Source organism: Hylaeus volcanicus, unplaced genomic scaffold (genome assembly GCF_026283585.1).
Source record: "Hylaeus volcanicus isolate JK05 unplaced genomic scaffold, UHH_iyHylVolc1.0_haploid 11661, whole genome shotgun sequence".
NCBI classification, from domain to species: Eukaryota; Metazoa; Arthropoda; class Insecta; order Hymenoptera; family Colletidae; genus Hylaeus; species Hylaeus volcanicus.
Window position 1 is genome coordinate 928 of NW_026532739.1, and position 5,581 is coordinate 6,508.

General features: G+C 32.8%; 1 long non-coding RNA gene across 1 annotated transcript; it reads left to right on the forward strand.

Annotated features, from left to right (window-relative positions):
* The first annotated feature begins 1,208 nt into the window (after nt 1-1,208).
* Nucleotides 1,209-5,336, forward strand: LOC128882415 (uncharacterized). Its single transcript, XR_008458401.1, has 4 exons — nt 1,209-1,448; nt 1,538-2,323; nt 2,825-4,062; nt 4,440-5,336. It is a non-coding gene; the product is annotated as an uncharacterized LOC128882415 (long non-coding RNA).
* The last annotated feature ends 245 nt before the right edge of the window (nt 5,337-5,581 follow it).

Genomic DNA, 5,581 nt, shown 5'->3' on the forward strand with positions numbered 1-5,581 from the left:
AGCGCGACCGCCAGCGCGTAGCTTTCGCTACCGCGGCCGCTCGAACGGTCTACGCGCGCTCTGATTGGTCGGGGTTTTCTCTTAATATCTCCTTAACGAAGCCCCATCCGACATTTTTGCAAATGAAATTGTTGTTCAGAATCGTCTCAGCTACCCCCCATTTCCAGCTCCTTCCCGACTTTTGGGACACCCTGTATACTGTTGCGGAACGCGTCGTGCGATGATAGGGAATTTTCTGACGTGGGTAAGGTGCCCGTGGAGCGCTGAACCGCTCTGCCCGGAGAGGCGCGTGAAATAAAATTCGAAATACTTTTAAGAAAAAGCAAAGACGTTTATTCGATCGACTCGTTTGGTTTAAAAATCGTTTCGTAGTTCGTTCCCAGAGGTTCGATTACGATTGATCTCTCTGGAATAATCTTCGCTCGATCTGCTGCTTCTCTCCCTTCTCTGGAAGATTCCCGATCCTCCCTTCGGGTTGTCTTGGTCCGATTGGTGGTTGCGCCCTACTCTTTCTATCGGTGATCTTCATCGATCTCGGATTCACCCCTGAGTCGGGTGGAGGTGGGAGTCGCGCGGCCATGTTTGTGCAGGGCTACATATGAAAAAGGAAAGCGCGGAGGTCTAGAGAGAAAGAAAACGCGCCAGCGAGACACAGCAACCCTTAAGGAAATTTATTACCCTCTTGAAGAAGTCGTCGGAATCGCGAACCGAGGTACAGCGCGAGTTTGTTATTTTCAAAGATCCTACGAGCTGGAACAAAAGCTAACTCGACTCGAATTCTAAAGAAATGCATTCCAACGGAAACGGCGATTCGACGTGGCCTATAATGAATCTATTAAGTATTTTCAGCGAACGTTCCCTTTTCTCTCCTGACTTTCGACTTTCCCACGCTTGATCACCCATGTCGAATGTTTTAACAATATACGTGGCGGTTCGTTGATTCAATGCGTTAATCCATTTGAATTCCGCTCCAAATTTGAATATAAATATATACTACATGCGGTAGTGTTTAAGCTATTCCGCGTTGTGGCGCTACATGCCATGAAGCTGTAGGGACCTACATATAGTCATAGGTTCAAGCAGCGTTACCAACCTAAGCTAGAGAATTTAACATTAAGAGGTTTTCGTCGTTTTTGAATAAGAGACACAGCAAAGAGAGCGTTTAGAGAAGTTCGTTAGTGTGGTTAGCGTCGCGACACGTGCTCGTCTGATTAAGAGAAAATAAAGAAAAGGAAATTCAAAAAGCTGTGTTCTATATACGAGTACGAGATTACCTTCCCCCGGCAAAAGTAATTGTTCCATAAAAGTTTAGGCGTAGAAATACGCTACAAAGCTAAGTTCACGTGATAGCGTAACAATACTTTATTTTATTCTACATATTGCGGAGTGATAGACTGCGTTATACTTGTTAATTTTTTTACTTATTAAAAAAATAACCTTATAATATGGTATGATACATTCAATTACAGTTCCTGATAAAACATTTTTCTCCACATTTCTAATCTAGTGATTTCGTAATTTCATTTTGATGTTACAGAATCGACCCGCTGGCACTCGTACCGCATGTGATCGAATTATGAAAAATACGTGCGACTTAGCCATAAATCAAATCACTTGAAATAAAAATAAGAAACTATAATATAATTTTATTATAACTATTCAAATATAATTTTTATTAACAAAGACGTAGAGTTTTGCTCCTACAAACGCGGACTATTGCAGGAAACGTCTGATCTGGAGAACGGTCTCTATGTGAATAATAAAAGTGTTTCAATAAAATGCAATCACCAAGAAAAACAAAACACGTAAAAGACATGAAAATCGTAATCAGCGCCAACCACGTTCAAACAGAATTGCCAACCTCACAGAGTCATACACACATACACAACAACACAAACGAATCTCCGCTCTGCCATCTAGGGATAATGTGGAAATTAATTTGTCCCTACATAGATCGTGGAACGCAACATTACATTAATTTAACAAAAACGATGCTTATCTTCAGTATTTAAAGAGACTAATGATAAGGCACTTTTGCAGACGTGGACTTGTGCGCGTTTGTATTTAGTGTATATGTATAGGAAGTGCTGTAGAGCGTGTATATGAATGAGTGTATTATATAGAGTACTGTCGCGTTGACAGTTTAATTAATTAAATTAACTGAAGACGTTAGTTTTCTTTAGTGTTTATGCTAGCTACTGATCATTTAACGTATACCAAAGTAATTTATTTTCTACTGAAATGTACGTTTCATGATAATCCGAGAAATATTAATTTAATATTGGTTCAACGTGTCGACACATTCTTACTTTAAGGTTAAAAGGTAATGTAATCATGTTTTATTATACTATACTATGACAAGTTGTGTTACAGTTAATAGTCGTAAACAAATATGTATCGAATTTAATTTTGAAAATATATTTCATCGAAACATATTTTATATATGTATATTTTTTAAAAAAATATTTAGGTATTAAATACATGTTCAGAATGGTGTAATACAAATTTCACATGCAGTTTGTAGTTAATACTATAAAATTAGTGATAATTAGTACAAACATTAAATATGAATATTATTGAAATAAAGTTCATCTTTATATTTAATTAGAATTTGTATTATATAATGATCAAATGAATGTTTTATGAAGTTTCATTAATCATTGGAAGCCAGTTAATACATAATGAGGTTTGAAATTGTAGAATATAAACAGAATATATCAGATTTCAAATACTTTGCAATAATAATTGTTTACACAGCAAATTTGTAAATTTAGTATAAAACGTACAAACTTGTATTGAAATTATTTTGTATGTCCTTATACAGGGTGTGGCAGGACAGATGGTACAACCAAGCAGAGGGTGATACTACATGTAAAAATAAATCGAAAAAAGGAATAATATTTTTTCATTCAACGCTTTGTTTTCATGAAAATCGAATTTGAAAATTCTATCCAGTACGTGTGCACTAGACTGTGTCCTCAAGTCATTGCCCGCTACAAGTTTCCTTTTGCTTACATGTTGTAATGTTGACCTTTCTAATGTTTACATTTCGTCTTCAGCCATACGACTTTCTTCTACTTTTAGTCTGTTTCGATCAGTCAAGCTGTGACAATGTCTACTTATAGCAACTGCGAGTACGTCAAAATGATAAAAGCATTAGAAGCTTGTCATGGAAATGCAACAGCAGCAGTTTAACATTACAGGCAACAATTTCTAAAATGCAGAAATAAGTGAGAATTCTCTCAAGCTGAAGGAAAAAATAATAAATGCTTTTATTCAAATAAAGTGTCGATATTCATTGGCGTCAGTTCATGACTCATTAACAAGGCAAGCAATGATATGTACGCATCAACAAGGACAGCACTTTGAACAGTTTATTCAATAATGTTACACAATTAATGTTAGAAGTATCAATAAAATTAATAAAAATTAATAAAATTAATATTTCTTATTTATAATACATATCTAAACTTAGAAGCGGTATAGTGAACATATACTGGATGGAATTTTCAAACTCGATTTTCCTCAAAAAGAAAGCGTCAAACGAAAAAATGTTATTCTATTTTTTTGACTTATTTTTACATGTAGTATTACCCTCTACTCTGTTGTACTAACCGGCCTGCCAAACCCTGTATATCTATTTGTATTTATTAAGAATTAGAATTTTTCGATACCACTTAATGAAAGTGAATAGCATCTATATAATTCAAAGGTTTACTCAAATAGGAGTATCAAAAGTGTGGCTAAATCAAATTTTATTTGTGATGGGTTCTTTGATTGCTTACGGAAAAAATATTATGTGTTAAGTTTCCAGTCTGTGTCACAATTTCATGGGTACCAAAAGGTAGAATTGAAAATTATGTTTCTGATTGATTTCTTTTACAGTATTACATGAAATTCTTTTAAAAAATCACAGACATTTGGGATAAAGAAGTACACATTACATAGTTTTTCACATTCTTTATTGAAAATCCATGTTGTGAAAAATAAAAAAGACCAAAAAAAGTGAATAATGCTAGTGTTGTAAAGAAACTGTTAAGACACTATAATTGTATCATTACAGTAAGTACATATTACTGTTATTATTATTTTCAATTCTGTTTGTTTTTTAGTATTTGTGCACCATATTTAACCCTTTGCAGTCAGAATTTTCTGATTTCAGTACATGTTTGTCGAGCCTCACTCGACATAGGACTGCAAAGGGATAATGAAATTAAAATGTAATATTTTCATTGTTTCTTATCAGAGTAATTTGTATGTTGTACTTTTGTACATTCTTTCTATAATTATTCTTTTATGCGATACTTAATGACTAGACTGCAGAAGTTTATGCACGATAAATATGTAACATACACATGGCATTTATACATGAAAAATATACAAAGTATATAGGTATATATAAAGTGTAATATAATAATCAATATATTAGTATGTTACAGAATATTCACTATATACACATGTAAAATACTTGTCACATTTATTCTGATACATTATAGTTCGCGTGACAATTAATTATGAGCATTTTTCCAAATTTAATGTTGCTAATTGGTGGCGTTTGTCTGTCAAAATTAATTTATTTGCGGAGAATGAGCGCTCTACGCCATACAAAGTAATCGGTGCGTATTTAAATTTACTCCAACATTGATCTGGCACACTTATTGGTCCTTGACGCACTCGTTATTTAAAATACTTGAAATCGTCGATAATGTAGAAAATGCTATATTCTTTTCTAAAGTAATATTACATTTTTTTCTAATTTTTTCACCGCAATCACCAGGAATATTTTTTAAATGTATTATACTATTCATATATATTCCGAATTAATTTTGCGATAAATACTTCTGTCATCGTTATCATTATTATCGTTGTCATTAATAACACAATTGGAATCCATTATGATCTAACTTAGTATTAATGGTTTTCTATTTTTTCTAACTTTTGGCAGTTTTTATAACACTACAAGACACTTAAATGTCTTCACTTTTACATAGAGATCACATTAACTGCGAAGTATTCGAATTGAACTAATTGAGACTATGCCATAAAAGTTACATTCTAATGTATCTACAATAGCTATTGTTCTCAATAGCATCTATAGCAAAGCATCAAAGTATCTGACTACTGAACTGTGCAACATTTTTAAACTTAAGTGTGGGTCACACTTACACTAATTTTTTTTTAATTTCTTATGTATTTGTTTTAATACTTGGCACATAACAATAATCAATATAGTTTTATGAATATTTGAAGGATATTTAAAAAATATTTCAATCTAGCTAACGTATACATCAAAATAAGTTTAGCGCATTGTGTTATGTTATTACTTTTTGTATTAGGTATTCTATCAATTACTGTATTGTTTAACAGTTGCTATATTAAATTAATACATAAAGTTGTTTTGCAAATTTCTTACCTTTAACAAATATGGATGGATTGTAGTATAGAATTATATAACATCCTTAATCTTTATTATTGTTTTCTTTGATGATTGGTGTCACTTGTTCAAAATTACATATTCCATTAAGTATATCTACAGGTTTTACAGTCTTTTAAAGGTACCAAGCATGCGATAAATAATAAA